Genomic DNA, 19,212 nt, shown 5'->3' on the forward strand with positions numbered 1-19,212 from the left:
TGGATTTGGGATAAATTGTAAAGGTTGTCGTGCCCCGCCGAAGCCTTCCAGCTACGCTGGCAAAACAATAATTCATATGGAAGTTATGGTGCTGAATGGTTTGTGTCTGTGTCGCAGGGGTCCTTCGCTGCCCACCCCGGCCAGGGCGGGGGGCTCAAGATACCAGGGGATGCTCTCTGCACCAGCGGAGTACCGCTGGATGTACACACCTGCTTCTACGTGTGGTTTTACCCCTTGCCTAGCTCTGTTTTCTTCTAAAACATGTTTTGGAAACCTCATTGCAAAAATTACACAACTTATCGGTTAGACCTGGGAAACAAAGGTTGTCGCTTTGCTCTCTGTATAAGCCAGTTCCCTAAAATATACAGGTAGTTTTTCTCTATGCACGCACCCCCACACATGAGTTAGTGAAACGTCCTTTACTATACAAATATTATTTACCCTCATTTGCAAAATTCGATTATCTACCACACTGTTCCCACGAACACACCTTCTTACATCATCCAGTTACTATATTTAGAAACACCCACAGTAAAATAATTATGTGAATAGAGCAAACAACTAGGAGGTCACAGCTAATGTCATTAAATACATCTGTTGAGCTGCCCTTGCTGAAAGAGGGGGGGACCTCAGGAGAAACAGGGAACATCACAGTCACTGTTTTTAAATGCCACAGAGCCTAAGAGTTCTGGATCATGGGAGAGATTCTTACTGCTGTCCCTAGGTTTTCTTTTAGTCTAAGAGCAGTTTTTAATGGTCTTAGAGAAATTTGGCTCAGCAATGCCCAGCTTCATCTGAAGCAATGATGGCAATAATTCCATGTATCTTTTATAAGCTATTGTTTGTACAGTTTCCATGTATTATACAGTATTAAAATATATTTTAACTGTGGAGTTTATAAGACATAAAGGACTCAGAAAAGCAGAATTTGGACTGAAAATTAGAATACTCCATAATTCTTTTATGGTTTCAGGTATGAAGATATTCCAGGCTTTGCTTCCCTCTGGGTTCCAGCTGGGTGTAAGGGAGCCCATCTCAAGCTCCAAACATGAATGAATACACAAACAAGATAAAAGTTATTGTTGGAGATACACAAAAAGCTAAAATCTCAGTGAACTGTGTCTGTACAGGGAAATGGGATGGGTAAATACACCAAAGCATCCATGGACAAGGGAGTCATGGCTGTGTAAATGCTGTTGTCCAGCAGTGCACACCCATCCCTTCCCAAACAGAAACCATGACAGGTTCTGTGAGGTTAAACTCCCACAGGAATCACTGTCCTCCTGCTGCAGACACCTTGTGCCTCTGTCTTTAGGCTGAGCAAAGCATGAGGTAGCTGAAAAAGAAAAACACAGCTAATTCACAAAGCTCCCAGTTACTTACAACAGAATTAAGAATTAGCTCCTTGTATTACAAGCGTTACTAAAGTGTGAAAGTGTCAAAAGCTACATGAAACAAAAAGAAAACTCTCACATTGTGTAACCTATCAGTATTTACAGACTGTTTTTTCTTTCTGACAAATTACAGGACTCAGGACATCAGGCATGACCCGCACTTCACAAACCCAGTGAACTGCCAGGAGTTTTTTCAGTGCTGTCCTGATTAGGAGCCCTTTTTTTTTAAGAGCGAGCATACCAACACATTAGCTGTTCTCACTCTTTTTTCATTTGTTTAAATAACATAATGCTGCTAATGTGTCTCTAGAACAAATTGTGTTTCTTATTGGAACTAGTTCCATTAGCTTCCATCTTGTAAAAATCCATGAACTTGAGTTTCATGAGATTCTGACTGCCATCAGAAGGGTAAGTGCAGGCACAATCTGACCCCTGACTCACCATAAAATTAAATCTCACTTCTGAAGAACCTGCAGCCTTAGGAACAAATAATGCACAGATAAAATAACTAAATGCATAGGCATAGTGCCTCTGTGATAAAAGTCTAACTATTTGAAGCTTCAAAATAGGATGTTTAAGGACACTGCTACATGTTAAATGAAAATTGTTTTCCAAAAAGATAAGGTAACAAGAACGTGGAAATAGCTGTAAAAGGACATCAGAAGACTTATGGCTATTGACTCAATCCTGCACTAATTAAGTTAATGGGAAATACAAGGTTGCACACTAAAGATTGAGAGCATTGCACACTTACAGATTAAATTCAGATTCACTGATATTCCTTCTGTGCTTGAATATAACACTTTGGATAGAATAGAGGCTGTTGGTTTTTATTTTTCATTCTAAAGTAAATGCAAAGATTCTGACACACCAGCACACATCTCAGGGCAAGACTGTCCCAAAAAGAACAGGAGATGTGACAGTGTGAAACAATATTCTGTTGCTTTCATTTCTCAAATCATAAAAGACCTCACAAAACGAGGTAGCAGGATAATTAAAAGCAATAATATTTCAGTGGAATATTTGGGAGAAAATGAGGGTGCATAAAAGTTCCTTGTATCTTTAATCCATTTCAGTCCACTTGATGGCTTTAGTTAATGGATTTTTAGTCCTATTGACCTAATTTCTATTACATCCTAATGAAAATCATAAGGTCTCTTAATTTTGTCAATTTCTTTTTTGAAAGAGAAATTTTACTGCCATTACTTTCTCCACTTTCCCTCCACAGCTTTTGCCCCAAAAATCTACCTTCTGGTGCCTAAAACTAAAGAAGGATTTGTAACAATATCCTAATCCTGTAAATAAATCAGAACTTGAAAGTAGAAGCAGACTATCAATAGCAGTAGGAGAACTTGTTGAAAAGTTCACATCTTTTATGCTTTCCCCACCCTATACACATGAACTTCTGTCCTTTTAAGATTTACATGTAATACCTGCTGATAAAATCACTAGACAGGACCTCAAGAAAAATACTGTCTTTTCCCTATTTTAATATATATACTTTATATCTGACAGACATGTTACATGTATTTCAATGCGTTTTCCTTGTGGTAGTCTCCCTTTTTGTATGAGGATATTCACACTTGTATAGGTAAAAGACAAATAAATACTGCTGTAAAAATTCACAGACATTGGCTGGAAATGTAGATGCAAGACTTAGTTTTGGAGAAACTATTGCCTTAACAGAGTAGATTCTGAGCCTGTTGAAAAAAGGCTTTTCAGACACATATTTCATGTTGTTCTGTTATCTTTTTAACTAAATGGATAAAACCTTCTGCTTACAGTTCTGATGTTGCATCAGGTTTATTCTAAATTGACCAGAGTCAGGCTCTGGATCCATCCGAGTTACTCTTTGTAATTCCAGCTGATTATGAGACCCAGATCAGATGCCCATCTTCCCCCACAGCCTCCTCCCAAGCCCTCCAGGTGACAAACACCCTTATTTCCTATCACAAATAATTCACATTTGTTAGTGAGTTGAAGGCACGGAGCGCTTGGGGGCCTCCAGCAAAGAAGAAATGGTGAACTCATTTTTCAGATGGGATAGTTGTGCAGTTCCTCAGTGAATGTGACCTCGTCAACTCTTGGCTGTGAACTGTGGGGGTGGAGTTGTGACCAAGCCAACGTGCTCATTTGGAAGAGAAGACATATCTCGCTCCAGCATCCCTTGGCAACTGGAGTGAAATGGCCCTGCAGCCTCTGAGGAGGCTGTGAGCCTTCCTCTCCTCTGGAAGAGTCTCCACTCCAGGTCCTACCACGGCTCAAGGAGACGCAGCAGGGAGGACAACATTCGTGGCTCAAAGAGTAAAAGCGACAGCGCTGATCTAATAGTGCCATTTCCTTTATTGCTGTTTGTGGGAAAGAGAAATTTTCAGCAAGTGTTTTCCATGGAAGGACACAGAGCTCAGTTAACCTGGGGGACAACATGAAACAAATGGTTCTTATAGCAACACCTGGAGTTTTGTTAAGGAGCCTACATTACCCCACGCTTCATTTTGCTGTCTGTACAAAGTTGGAACTGACCTTCCTCTTTTAAAAGCAGAGATTAACTCTGGAACAGATTGACTCTTTCAATTAAAGCACATTTTTAAACAGCACACACTGCATATTTTTGTGTATGGGTACCTCTCTGACTTGAAGTTAGTTAAATTTAGGGTCTCCATCCTGGATGGGTAGTCGAGTATCAAACCTATCAACCACACTGTATTTAATCCCCAGTAAACTTAATTTTTTAGTTACATGTAAGGATTAATTAAGGTTCTGATTTAGATGTAGATCAGTGGGGTTTTTTTTCATCTAAAAAAACCTGCCATGGCTTCTTGCAGTGACTCAGGTCTGCTGCTCGTGTTTTCCTTAGATGGAGCCATCCTCCACCAGCTATCGAGCTATCGTCCTGAAAATCCTTTGGACTCTGGGAAGAACGAAACGTGGTGATAAAAAGGGAGACGGTTTCAAAGTCTCCAAATTACCCTTTGACCTGCTGAACAAGGAACCCTTGAGTAATCTCAAACCCGTTTAAAGGAGAAACAAACAAATTAAAGCCAAACAATAATCTAAAAAGGAAAACCAAAGCAAACAGATTGGAATTGGAGCAAGAATTCAGTGTGGGTTTTTTGTTGGGTTTTTTTTTTTTTCCTCATCTGTTTCCTTTGTAGGGGCCAGAACAAAAATCACTTTAAAAAGCATTCAGAGGTAAACAAGGTAGGAAATGCAGCCACTAGCAATCAAACCCTGGGAGGGCAAAGCAGGATCATCACGTGAAAGGACAAGTTTGTCTGTCAGATGGGAAGGAGTGAGAGCAATGAAACGAGCATTGTCAGGGAGGAATTAATGCACCACTAATGTATTCAATAAAGAACAAACACAAAACACTTAACTACAGATACTCCAAAACAAACAGAATGAAAAGGAGATACTTCCCTCTCTGGCAAAGAAGAAGAATTTTTCCATACAGAAATTCTAAACTTGAGAAGGATTTTTGTTTTGTTTTGAAATAAAAACAAGCCCAAAGTCTACTAATAGAATTAACCAAGATCTTCCTTTAAACCAAAGAAAAAAACCTCTTGCCTCCCTCCTTTCACTTCGAGGCTTTCCCTCAGAAACATGAAAAAGAGACTTTAAGGAACTCATGGAATTATGGAAATAACACACTGAGTACGAGCTTTTCACTTAGTAGCTTATTTTCATGTAGTTCTTTTTCTTGATATTCCTTCTCATGCATTCTGCACTGCATTTTATTTAAAAAGAAAAAAACCCTCTTATGTAACAGAAGTAGCAGCACATCCTAGCTCTCCACATAACACATATGGAATGCCGATTAAAAAAAAAAAAATTGGAACAAGCCTTTTTTCATATTTAGTTTCAGTATTTGTCAACATTCACTGCGGACCTACCCCTGACTGCAAACTTTTTTTTTTCTTTTTGTATAAAGAAATATTCTGCTTTAGTCCTTGTTCCGTTTAGGTCACAAAGCCCAGGCAGGCAGTTGTGGCAGAAGCCGTTTTCTAAATACTGGTTATAGTTAATTCTTGCAAAGAAGCACGAAACTCTTCAAACTTTTTCTCCTGCCGGGGGGTCAGCAGAGGAGAGGAGGCTCCTGCCTGCAGCTCCCAGCCACAATTCCCACTGGAGCAGGGTGGCTCAGCCTGACCCAGCCTGACTCCGGGAGCACGGTGTGCCATCCCTCCACGCCACTGTTATTTATTCCTGACACTGCATTCTCATTTTATGGCGCATAGCAGGAAAGGGGAATAAGAGGATTGTTAAAATAGTTCTTGCTAAGTTGTCACACAGGTTTTAATGCGCTGTAAACATTCCTCTCCTTCTTTAACTTTTTTTTTTTTTTTTTTTTTTTTTTTTTTTTTAAATAGGATGACGTCCAGGCTTTCATGCTCAAAATAACTTTACATTTTAGTGCTAGCAAACCACAATACTCTCAATACCAGGAGCTATTAGAGACGATCTGCAAGGAAAACAGGACTGTGATTTTGCTACTCCGTCTCAGCATTGCTAAAGGCCTAAAAGTATTCCTTTTGAAAAAGGGTATTTTCTCCCATCTTTTTCTTTAGATGAAAAAAACGTTAAGTCTAGGTCCTAAGATTACATACTGACACAGTTATAGAATAGGGGTCTTTTGTACCCTGTTTTTCCTGGAAGAATCTGTCTGTCTGGCAAACTAGCAGCACCATTACGTCTTAAGTGCCTTGATGTTAAATTAGAGTGCCCCACACGCCCTAGGGCAGTTGCAGAATTTAGACCCTTTTTGCAGTGAAAAAGTCTTTCTGGTGGTTTGGGGTTATTTTTTTTTTTTAATGTCTGTTAGATTTTAGAAAGTACATGAACCAACTGATTGTCTCCAAGGCTGTAGGTGCACAGTGAAAGGTTTCCCTTGTTGCTCTATCTCAGGCAAAGTCAGGAAAGACATCCATGGCCAGGGCTGTGGGAGGCAAGGCTCAGAACCTGTGCTCAACTCTGGCTTTTGCCTCTGCCACATTAAAACCAGCAGCGCTGAAGGATCATCCCCTCCCGTGGACCCAGCCGGGGGATGCTCAGACCGGTGTGAACACTCACAAAGGGCGAATGGAGACAAGATGAGCGTGGGGATCAAACAGGGGAACAGCATCCAGGAGACCTGATCCACTGCAGATGGTTCAGTCCGGCACAGCCACCGATCCCTGGGTGACCTTGGACGAGCCACTTCCCTTTTTTGTGCCTCTTTGTCCAGCTATCTTTTATCTGCCTCTCTCTCACAGGTTGAGAGCTGTTTGCTTCCAACATGTCTGCACCGAGAACCAAGGGGCCCTGGTCTCACTGGTGACCTTTAAGCCCTTCTGCTGCATGTTTCATCATCAAATAATTATTCAAAAAGGAAGCAAGTTTTTCTACTAGTCTGTCTTCCTTTTCTTAACACCTCTTAAACTCAAGACATTTTCAGCAACATTTCATGGAAAAAAAAAATATAAAAATCAGGCTCTATTCAAAATCTTAATGCTGTTTTCCTTAAATGAAAATGGTGAGAAAGCTGCTAGTGCTCTGTCAAGTCCTTCTCCTACAGGCCCTCCAGCAAAACCAGGGAAAGCTAGAACCAGCATGCTTGCTACTTTCAAAGTACCAGACAAAGATACTTTATATTTTGAAAACAGGAAAAAAAAAAGAAAAAAGCCTGCACACTTTTGAGTCTTTCTTTGCCCGCCATGAAGCACCCACCAGGACAGAGCCCAGCGCCGTGTTCCTCCGCAGGTCACTCCCAGTTTGCTTTATGCTCTCTGGTGTTACAATAACGAATTTGTTTTTCCATTGCTCCCTTGTCTGACTGTGACCTGTTCCCTTCTGAAGCAATCGGCTTTTTACAGCTCCGTCTCCGCTGTGCAAACAGAGAAGGAGCGCGGCCGAGCCCCCGGAGCAATGGGGCCAGGAGCTCCCTCCAGCCCGGACCTGCTCCAGGTGTCATCCCTGTCATCCTCCGAACCCCCCAGTGCTCACAGCGAGCCCCCTGCCCTCTGCCCGGCGGGGTCACAGCCACGCAGCATTCCCAGGTCTGATGGAAAGCCCTTACAACATCCAGGGAACCAAGGGATGCTGAAGGGGCAGGGGGTGTGATGGCTTTGAGCCTGCTGCCATCCCCTCTGCAGCCCCAAAAAACACAGGAGAGGCTGGAAACCCGCCCTGCCCCCAGCCCCAGCCCTGGGGTGACAGCCAGGGCACTCCTGTCCCCTCCAGCCCTGTGCCACCTGGAGGATGCTGGATGTCCCCAGTGCTGGCTGTCCCTGCAGGGCTGCACTTCACAGCCTATATATAAAATACACAGCTGTACAGTGAGTCTGAAACATTCTTTCTATGAATTGGTGTTAGTGAAGGATATATATACTAACTCCACGCATGTGAGAGCTAAGGAAGATTTGTCCAAGGAAATACTTCCAGAGGAAGTGCTGGGCAGCCACATTATTTGTTTTATTTAAAATGATTTCAGGCTTGATAATGTCTCTTTATCAAAACTACACATGTGCTGAGCATGCACAGTGCTGTGGGTTGTGAGCCATACAGGAAGGGGTGGATTTAATTTATTTCTTTATTATGAATATTGTGGTGCTGTAAGGAGAATCCTGGCCGACAGTGTGAAATAAAGCAAAACTTTCAGAGGATATTTTGGGAGCTGAAGTTCCTGTGCTGCCTTTTCAGATTCAGTCTTAAGTTCTGTATTCCTAATCCTCTGCTCTGTCTGGACCATCTCATAAATGGACATGTATATTATTACAACGCTGAGCAAGTACCTCCTAACATTTGCCATTAATACTCATTTGAAAGAAAAATGGAGTTTCAGTTTCCTGGTTCTCTTTCCCTCGAGTGAGGAGACCAGTGAGGGAGTTTATAAATTCACAATTCTGGCAGGCAAAAGGGACCAAGGCAATCGTGACACGCCAAAAATAGTTCTCCATGAAAATGATAACCACGTTTTATTTTGCAAACATAATTTTGGCTATAAGGTTTGTTTACATTTATTTGGTGTCATACCCTCCATGGTGGATCAAAGCACTCTGTACCCAGCTGAGCGACAATGGCCCCAAGCAGAAAGAACCACCACGACCAGCACAGACCATCTTTCAGCACAGAAATAAAAAGAACTAATTCTTCTCCACCCTAAAAGCTGGCTTGGAGGAAAGAAAGCAAGCTAGAAAGAACTGACTTCTGACTTTCCATGGGTTGCACTGGAGGGATGGCAGGAAGAGCTGCTGGGTGTAGGGACAGGGACCCAATCCAAGACACACCAGCCACGAGATCAAACTGTGCAGCAGCAACTTGCAAGAACGCTCTTTTTCAGTGATGTGTAGACACTTACAACTGCTCAAGAGTAAAGTTAAAAAGGCTACAAAATTCCTCGCCCGAGGATGAATAAAAGATTTCCTGTTACCAGAGAGCTGAAACTGAGTTTATATCATGGAATTAAGAATGTGAAGTGCTGAAGCAGTGCTTCTACCAGCTAAAAAATGGACTGTAGGATCTCACTGCCCCAAAGAGTGTCCTCAAGCAGGTCTCTTTATGGAAGCATCAATATGAAGTCTGCAATGATCAGGTGAGAGGTGGCAGAAGGACAGAAGTTCACTGGCAAACACTCCAAACTGATCTGCATAAAGGAAGGGTGGGACAAGACATGACAGAAATAACCTACCATGACTTGAGACCTCCTGCCCTAACAACAATTATGTAATTGTTAACAGTCTCTTAATACCCAAGAAACCTTTTTATTGCATCAAGTTCTCATGTCTAGACAGATACACATCACAGAATGAATCACTGCCTTTGAAGACCCGAGCTGAAGAGCACTCCGTGATGGAAAGCCACTATCTGGGCACATCAACACTGGGAGAACAATTTTCTGGAGACAGGTTTTTCAGTACATTTCAGTAAGGTTTACTATCTGTGAGAAACTCTGGGTTTACAACTATGTCCTGAAGGGGCTGATAAGAAAGCAATATAGGCTTAGTAAAGGAACCTCTTAAACACAGGAGTCCAAAGTCTTCAAAAATACCCCAACTTTGCCCCTCCAAAACAATTAAAAAGCTAACAAAAATGCATAAGCAAAGCAAAAATACATGAAATAAACCAAACAGGCTCGAATTCATCTCTTAGCTTGATTATGCCTTTCCTGGCAACAATGATTCTGCCTCTTTCTGTCTAGAAAGTTTTACTTCTTTGTGAGACAGTGCCTATTCCCTAAATAACTGGAACCCCTCTTCTGCCTCTTCGCTTTGGCTTCAAAGGTTCTTTGTTTTGTTCCTTTCCAGAACTGCCAATCAGCTTCTCTGCAAAATGGTCACATCTTACAGAATCCTTTTCCTCAGTTGTTCTGGATGACTCCCAGCTTTCTCATTTGTCCTCTTGGAGGTGCTCCTCTCCCTGGCAAGGAGATAGGGCATCTCCAACATTAAACCTGTATTTTAATTCAGCACAGATGTTACAGCACAGGGCGAAGGATTTGGTGAAGGTGTTCTCAAAAACTGTCTTCTCAAAACCACAGTTTGACTCACATATGCCCCCGAACAATCATACATTAGCAATTATAATGATCTTTAATTAAAAAAGAAATATGTTGCTGCTCTTACAGATAAGGATCTATAGAAATACTTGTATAGGTGCCATGAAATTTTATTTTTCAAACTACATTTCAGTGAGGGAATTTTTAACTACCTTACCTGCATTACTCGAATTCTACTCTAAAACAAACTTCTTTGAAGTCTTCTTTTTAAAAATAAGCAGTTTGAATTCTTTTTCTATGAACTACCTAATCTTCTAAAGTAGTAAAAAGTTAACCTCAGACTCAAGTCATTCCACTTGGAAAAAAGCAATGAAAAAGCAGTAGATTCACCCATCTCGCCCCACATTTTCTGTAAATTTCATCTAACCTCTGATTGTTATAATTTTTCATGGTAAAGCCTTCTGAGTGTTTTTCGCCAGCAGACTTTGGCTTTTATACTGGAAAATCTGTTACATAAATGTCACTTTCATTTATACCTTCAGATATAACAAAGTCATCAATGCAGTTGATTCCTAAGAAAACTTGTATTTTAGAAACTTCTTCTAGATCTGGTACTGCATAAACACTTCTAATGCTGAGCACGAGGAAATAACACCTTGCAGATGCTACATGTTTTAAATCAGGAGCAGAAGCTAAATTCTCACTCTCCTTGATATGACTATCAGTTGTCAATGATACATTTCGTTCCCAGAGAGCCACCATCTCCTAACTACATTTTGTAGCTGCATTCACATTATTCTGTGAAGAGTTGTGGCTTGGATCCTAAGGTCTCACAAGATGAGAATCTGGGGTTGGATGCCACGGCACTAAAACTGCTCTTCAGGAGATTCCATCGCTGTCGAAACCAGAACCCAAAAAAAACCTCCCCTCCTGGTTTTTAATCCTGCTCAACACCAAATATTGGAAGCAGGTTAAGATCTACGAACTAACAGATCTGGCCTCTTGCCACGTGCCATATTAAGATGCCATGTTTAGCTCCTCATTCCCTAATAATCAGACATTTACCCTCTTCCCTCCAGCCCTTTCATCTACTTCCAGTATGCCTCTAACCAAGATGTCTTTCACTCTTCTCTTTCTTTCTGCCATTTCTGGTGGCTGCTTTACAGACAATTAGCGCTGCTATCCCATGGCACTGGAAAAGGGACTGTTGTGCTCCCTCTGCTGCCTGCTGGGCTCTGCAGCAACACGGCAAGAGGTGGCGAGGAATCCAGACTTCTCCTCGGCAGAAGGAATTACTATAATGTGAAAACTCACGTTGGTTCCCAAAAACACCAAGCAGGGAAACCTCTTCCCTGTATTCTCCATGGACTTCTTCTGTGGCTTGCGAGGAGCCAAGAGCCTCCTGCCAGAGCCCCTCAGGATGTGGAGAAGACCAAGAGTGGGGAGGAAAGAACACGAAGGGATGGGTAACACTATCTAGCTCTGGTCGCTGGGCATTCCTGGTGGGAAGAGGGCCAGGCGGTTTCTCAAGGCTGGTTGCAGTGTCCGTGTCACACGGTCCTTGACACCGCTACCGGAGCGGCAGTCGCTGGAGGAGCCTGGTGCACAACTCCTGGTGCAAGGTTAGTTCCCAGCTGATGGCTGCCTTGGGAGCACAAACTCCTCTTCATTCCCTTGAGGAGGCTGTTGTCAGGGCTAAGGGTATGGAGAAGGACTGTGGACAGCCAGTTATCTAAAGAATTCTCTGGAAACCTTAACAACATGGAGCACTCTGTCCCTCTGCTTCAGTGCCCGCAGCCCAGTGCTGTGTCTGTCCTTCCCACGGGTGATTCAGCACCAAAGAATATTTACTGTTATTGAACAATGCACTGGTCTACAGACGTAACTTATGACTCAACAGAAAACACACTGGGTGAAGACCTTCTAAAGAAACGATCAACAGATTGTGTCTTGAGTTTCAAAAAAAAAAAAATAAAATAAAGACATGTTTTATTTATTTGAGGATCAGACGTGAATAAAATGGATGGAGTGGAAGATACCTTCATTGCTGTTTTTAGAAATTACAGTCTTGGTTGGGTATTTTTAGAAATAATTAATATTTAGGGTATTATGAATTAAGTGAAAGGTTCACTGGATTCTGTCTGAAAGTTCTAAAAAATAAGCCTTCAAGTCTTTGTTTATGTTGGCAAGTAACCCGGCAGGGTATAAAAGCCAAAGGTATGATTGACTACCTCACAGATTTTACAACTGTTACACTAAATAGGTATGTCAGAATTTACATCCTTACAGAAGGATCCTTAAATAGACTTTCTTACAGCGCTTAAACCAAACATACTTTAGGACATACTTCCTGTTTCATTACCGTATTTAATATACTTAAAAAAAATAAGTTTACTTTTCCTTCAACAAAGATCCAAAAATTCAACTTTAAGGGTATAAAAATCACAGAAACCTATCTTACTGTTTTTAATGTACGGAAATTGTTTCATGAATATCCAAAAATCCTTAAAAGAAAAAACATCAGATATAGTGAAGCCTTTCAAACGCCTTAGTGTGTGTGCATTTAGCCCTTAAACACAAAAGGCATGTCTGCATATTGCTCAGAATGGAAAACTCCTACAACTGAAACTCAAATAATAATTAAACCCCAGATCATTGATTAGATGTGCCTGTTACAAACACTGAAAAAGATGATAATGACAGTTCCCTCTAGTTCTTTTAGCTTTGTGTGGGAAAATTCGCAGCACAAATTCATGCAAAGGGATGCAAACTCATTTTTCGACAGTGTTTAATATTCATCACCATCTCTCAGTGTTGATAAATGGCTTTTACAGGACCTCTAGTTAAGGTTGTATATCAGTCTGGCACTGGGAAGATCAGTGACAGTGAGTGAGGCAGCTTTTAATGACAATTAAATGACTTTCATTCGGGTTTTCCGAGTTTCCAGGTGAGCCAACCAATGTCCCAGCACTGCTCACCATTCCCATTTATTTTCAGCATCGCTGCCAGTCACACACCTCCTTAATCCTCCACAGGGACTTTGCAGCAGCTCTAAAAGTCCCTTATTGTTTCTTAGCAAGAACATGGATGTTCTTCCCCCTCCCCACTAACAGCACTTCTCATTTACAGAGGGGAAATTGAGCAGGTTTCTGCAGTAAAGGAAAAACAAGGATACCGTCATCCAAACCCTCAGCAGTGAAAGGAATCTCCCCCAGCACTTAATTTGGGAGGAAAGGCTCAGGTATTGCAGAACTGGTCAGAGTTAGAGAGGTTGATGGCATCCTGCAGGAGCCCAGTTCTGCAACAACTGAAGAATTAATAGTATTTTAATCAGAAGCCAGTCATGGCTTCTGCTTTAACTTGATACACTCAAAAGTACTTACAGTTCTGGGAACTAAGTTCAGCTTATTAAACAAACCATTTTTCTGCACTTTTCTTTTTTCCCCTTCTGCGATGTGTGATACAACTTTTTCAGACACAGTTTTGGGAAGGAACCAGATAAAAAGTTGATACTCAGGATATCTGGGGAATAGTTTCCAAAAGCACGTGGAGACCAGATTTCAGAAGGAACAGACGCAGGTCCATCTCAACAAGGGCATCCAGCTGAACCCCTGAGGTGACTCTATTTGCCACACCTACAACAGTACGCTCCCACCGGGGATTTTGCTGTATTTTTAGATAATCCCAAATAAAATACACAACATTTTACTTTCAAAGAGGGCACACGTGACTCTGGAACACAAGGCTACGGATGCACCGGCTGGTGCAGGAATTCGTGTCCCTGCTCCCTGTGTTGCAGCACACACCAGATTTTTTGAGTTGTATTTCAGCCTTTCAAGCTCTCTTTCCCTGGGTTCAGAGAGGGGAGGCTGAGTGTTTAGGATTGTTCCTCCTTTTGTTTGCCTATTTCAGACGAGCACCCACAAACGGACCCTTAGAAAGATTTGTACTTGGGAAGCTCACACGCTGTGCATGAATAATATTAGTGCACAGCAAATTAAAATTAGCAAAAAATGCTAATGCTGTATATTTGTATTATGGGTATTACATTAAAACAAAAAAGCACTTGCCAGCAGGCACAGAAATCTCGTTACTTCAAAGCACTGCTGAACATTCAGTGATTGCAGTTGGTGTTCTGAGTTTTTCAGTTTTTCATTCCCTTTTTTTTTTGCTTAGCACTAACATTTTAACTCAAATCCCTGTGAGCAGTGAGCTGTGCCTTCTTTCTCTCTAACAATCACTACAAATTTTCTAACTCAAGTACTACAGAATGCATCTGTATTGCAGGAGGTATTTTTACATTTCTCAGGAGAAGATTCTAATAAAAATTGCATGTATATGAATATATCTAAGCTTGGAATGATGATTTATCTACAACTGTGAGTACTCAAGAGTCCATCCAGAGGGGATTCGGTGTTCCCTCAACCATCCAGAGAACACACACCAAAGTTCACACCCCGGCCAGACCTATGTAAGAAATTCTACAGAAATCTGCTTTATTCACAAGCATTCTTCTGTTTTAGTTATCTCACATGAAAACATTCCTTCTGCGGCTCTCATCATTTTCAGAATAAAGAACCCAAAATTAATTGCAAAAGCTGTGAGCACTCACTGCAAATCAACAAATTAAGTACAACTCAGCCTATACAGTGTCCAGCCCGAAACCCACAAACCGCTCTGAACTTTTTTGTTTTAATTTCTTTCTTTCTTTTTTTTTTTTTTTTGCCATCTATCTTTTGCAAAACTGTCGTCTTCTGCTTTCTTGCAAATTCATGCTTTTCAGGGGGCTCTTGTTTCTGCTGCCTTCTCAGATTACAATTTCTTTTGTGTTAATTAAGCTGAAAAATTGAAAGAATGTCGCTGACTCTACAAAGAACACAAAACAGGCTTGCTTGAGAAGCTAAAAATAGATCGCTCTGTTCGGAAGACAGACGACTCAGTCTTCAAACTATTTGCACAATGTGAATTAATTGCAGATGGCCAATTCATTTATTTAGACCTCTGTGACAGAAATGAAAGTGCTACTGCGATGATTATACATCTGCAGAAAGCTCCTTTCAGGTAGTTGGGACTAATGGCAAACCGGGAGGCAGCACTTTGTTATTTTCTGGGAGTCAGTTTGTCAAAAAGTTTTCTGATGTGATTCTCCCTCTCCAGCCTCCCGGCCCCTCTCCCAGCAGCTCAGATTTAAGACGTGAGACTGATGTACACAAACTGAAGTTACAATGGCCTGCTCACATGTACTTCCAGCACTCACAGTGCATGCTGTAAATCAGTTACATTCCTTTGATTAAAATCACGTTTTATGATGTAAATGTTGTAACAAAACCCACCCTGATTATTTAACTTATCTGAAAATAATGGCATTTTTCCTTTTTTTTTTTTTTTTCTCAGTGTTTGTTTTAAATAGAATTTTATTTTTTTTCCCTTTTTAGCCTTTCTCCTTAAAAGCAAAAGAAAGCTTAATCTAAAAAAATAATGTTATTGATTTAACGGGAGAGAATTCAGGAAAATCTAAGTGGAAACTGATATTCCATTCTGGCTCTTATTGTTAGATAAACGGGAGGTTTCCAAAAATACCAGCTATTAGACTAGGGCCTATAAAGTGTAGCTGTGAAATAAAAATATCATTGAACTAGATAAATTGTTTGGGATACAGAATGATCTGTACTAGAACTTTACAGCAGATCCTGAACAGCATGAAGCCTCCTTTGTGCTAGAAAATTAGAAACGTTGTCATTTGGGAGTCTAAATAATGCCAAGAAAAAGAAACTAAATATCAGAGTCCCTTTTCTCCAACGCCACTGTCTCTCCTTTGCAATTTTACTACTTTACAGTCTCTAAATCCTTGTTTGCAGCTTTGCTGACTTGAAAAATGTGATAAAGTGGATCCACACAGGGTCTGAGCTAACAGGGCTGTAAGAAAACCTCCCAAGAAGTTTCAGGTGATATGATATCTGGCATGCTGATAGTATCGCAGAGATTACATTTTTCTGTTACTTTTTATAAATAAATTAATACTGCTGCTTGCATTTCAAAGTATTTATATCACATCTTACAGTTTTTAAATCAAGACTGGACTTTTTAAAAGGCATTAGGTCTTATGAGCCAAAAATAAAGCTCGATGCAGGAATGAATTAAATTTTCTGCCTAGACAAACGATTGTAATCTATTAAAATTAAAATACCAGTCCTTGCCACTGGTTCAGGCTCCTTACAAAATACCTTTTAGGAAGTTTCTTAAGCTAAGTGGTTATCACAGATTTAGAAGGGGGAAGGCATAACCCTCTACCCTGTATTTTAAGCTATATTCCTTTGCTGCAACTTCATCCTAACTCCCACCAAGGTCAAGGGAAACAATTTGTTTTCAAGCAGTACAAAGCAGGCTGTGCAGTCAGGCCACAGCATCTTCCTCCTGCCTTTATGGACTACAAAAAGAAACGTTTAAATAGAGCTACAAGCTTCTTAGCAAGAAAAAAAAAAAAATCCTTTCCTCAGGAAAGAAACTTCCTAGGATGCCTCTGAAAGATGACCTCCGTCCTGCAGGCTTCAAAATGTTTTCATCTATTTCCTGGCAATCCAGGTGATACCCGAGGTGGAGCAGAGGACAATAAAGCTGCTAAGTAACAAAGGTCACCTGCCTTTAACTACATCAATAAAAAAGGCTGAAATATCCCCTTGGTTCAGTCCAGGCAGAGATTTACCGGGGCAGGGGGACACTCAGCACACTGCTACACACACCCTGCTCCTGTCATGAGCGTGTGCCCCCACCTCATTTTGGGGGAAAACTGAAGTTTTTTAGCCACACCTGCAGAGGAGGAATCTGCTGTTGACCCTCAGGAAGATGCAGTGAGAAAAATGCTGTTGGGAAGCAGCATCCAGCACACACCAACCAACAGCGTCCTGATGATGAGACACTCCACAAACAACAGCAACAAACCTCCTGATTTTTTTTATTTATTTTCCACGGTAGATTTTTTTTTTCCCCTTTTATTTATACTCTGTGGTAGGGCAGACTCCATAGGGACCATGTCCTTACACAGACACATCTACCTCCTTGCAGAAGAGAAACATCTTTGTTTACTTCAACTATTTGAGTTAGACCTAGTTTTTGCTGGTTCTAAAGAGTTTTGTCTTGCTTGTAAAGTAAACAAAAACATCTCTGACAGAAGTACCACCTTGGAGTGCCCACTCTTGGTAGACCTCAGGTGACATAAAAATACCTATTTTATATATATATATATATATTTTTTTTTTTTCCACTGCTTGCCGAGATGAATCATGTCAGCCAAGGTCTTGTAATAAATAAAGCACTCTCAAAGCATTTATCTATTAAAGATAGAGGAGAGCAGAAGTGGAAAATCTTTGCACAGAACCAGAGCGGGGTCTGGTGATATAAAGCAATACACTTATCAAACATCAGGGCTGCAAAAGAGGACGGCTGGACCCAAATAACGCAGTCAAGGGCTGGGTGTCCTCTCAGCGCTTCCCAGCCCTGGGAGGATTTGCAAAACCTCCAGCATAACGCATACAGAACCCCATGCAGAGCTGGAAAAGCATTTTTTACAGACACTGATAAAGCCTGACACAACACAAATAACCGGAGCCCATGGGGTGATTTCACTTCGGGTACATCTGCTCCACTGAAATCTGGGGGCTGAAGGTTCAAGACAAAGCATAAAATGCTGGAAAATGCATGTGGAATACCCTCCACCTCCACACAAACTGTCTGCCCTGCAACTGAATACCCCAGAGGTGAACCACTCTGGCCCTACTGTGCTAAGACCTAAACAGCGAGGAAAGTAAATGGATTGTTGGAATAATCTGTCATTTATTTCTTGCCAGGATTCCACAAGAAGGCACAGCTCACCTGTAAACAGACAGCTCAAAACTAAGTACCCAGCTCACTTTTCAGTAGTGACATCTTTGTTATAAAGCTGGAAAGTGATTTTTTTTGTTGCTGAAGTAGCCTTTAATGGGTAAAGATGATAATTCAGTGTCTGTGTGCTCCATGGGGCAGGGGAAGCACCAGACAGAGAGAGTACGTAAGTAATGCTTTAGCATTTTTTTCCCAATCTTTTAAAGAATTGTAGTACATCCCCTCTCTACCACTGTGATTACATATTCCTAAATAATTTTTGAACCTGGAGGAGTGCTAGAACTTAACATCTTCCCAATTGAGAGCACAAATAGGGGAAGTGTAAACCCAGCACAATCTGATTGGGTTTGTCCCCTTTCCTGGTGCCCCACATTGGTTTCTTGGAAGCATCCCTGAGGCTCCTGCTGAAGGAGAATAAAGTCAGAGAGTTTACATTAGTTCTTGCATCTCTACAACCCTTATCCCAGCAGAAACTTCTCTCTCTGGATGTAATTAGAGCTCAAGGAATAGCCTGTCTTCAAGATGACAGAAATCAGATTCCACTATAAAAAACAAAGAGAAGAACCTTCATTGTACAAGCGGCAAGATTTCCTAAGTATTGAAAAGCAAGATATCCCACTGTTTTTCAGGATGACTGAGAAGCTGAAAACATTCATGTTTTCAAAGGTCGCTGTCATGTTTTTATTTCCTCATCAGGTTGCATGAAAGAAGCACTTTCTTTCACTTTGCTGAAAATCCAAACCATCACATAAATATCAACATGGTTAAACTAAAACAAATCCATCATCCTGTAACTTTTTAAATAAATCAATATACCGTTATGTTTTGAAATGGTATAAGACAAATTTTCCCCCCTCTATAATTTAAAACCAGCCTTAATCAATTACTCCAAACTTTTCCCCAGACACATCTCCTTTGGCTACACATTTCACATGAGAATTTCCAAGCCAGAAAGAGTTTTCTTCCAGAGACAAAATTGGAAATGAGAGACTGAAATCACCCTAATGATAGGTACTGGGTTATGCCTTTCAACTATGGATCCGTGCCCATATCTCTACAATTGTGACAATATTTTTCCAAGCAGAGTATCATGCTGTATGTAACACTGAAACTTCCTGGTCTCTCTCTGTCTCTGCTGCATGGTTACCATCTTATTTTTATAAGCATTCCATTCTGGGGCTGGCCCTTCAGCTTTGGCAGAGCGAGGCAGCTTCTGCTTTAAAGCGGCTATTTTGCAACTAGCTGCTGCTTGCTGCATCCCTCTTTTCCAGCCAGGAAGGACCTGCAATGTTTTCCTCTCCAGCTCCTGAGAAAATGGCACATTCCCACAGGTGCTGCCCCTAAAACAGGGCACGGAGCTGGCAATAACTGGAGCCTGCCAAGAACGGCCAGGGTGGGTTCATTCCCGGGGGAGGAACAGCTGCAAAATGGCTGGTTTTAAACTAGTTCCGAAGAAAGTTTCTAGAT

General features: G+C 41.2%; 1 protein-coding gene across 1 annotated transcript in view; it reads right to left on the bottom strand.

The window, feature by feature from the left end:
- GNAS (GNAS complex locus) overlaps positions 1 to 19,212 on the bottom strand; it is a 131,301-nt gene that overhangs the window by 83,947 nt on the left and 28,142 nt on the right. The gene's annotated exons all lie outside the window — the stretch shown is intronic.

This window comes from Sylvia atricapilla, chromosome 16 (assembly GCF_009819655.1).
Source record: "Sylvia atricapilla isolate bSylAtr1 chromosome 16, bSylAtr1.pri, whole genome shotgun sequence".
NCBI classification, from domain to species: Eukaryota; Metazoa; Chordata; class Aves; order Passeriformes; family Sylviidae; genus Sylvia; species Sylvia atricapilla.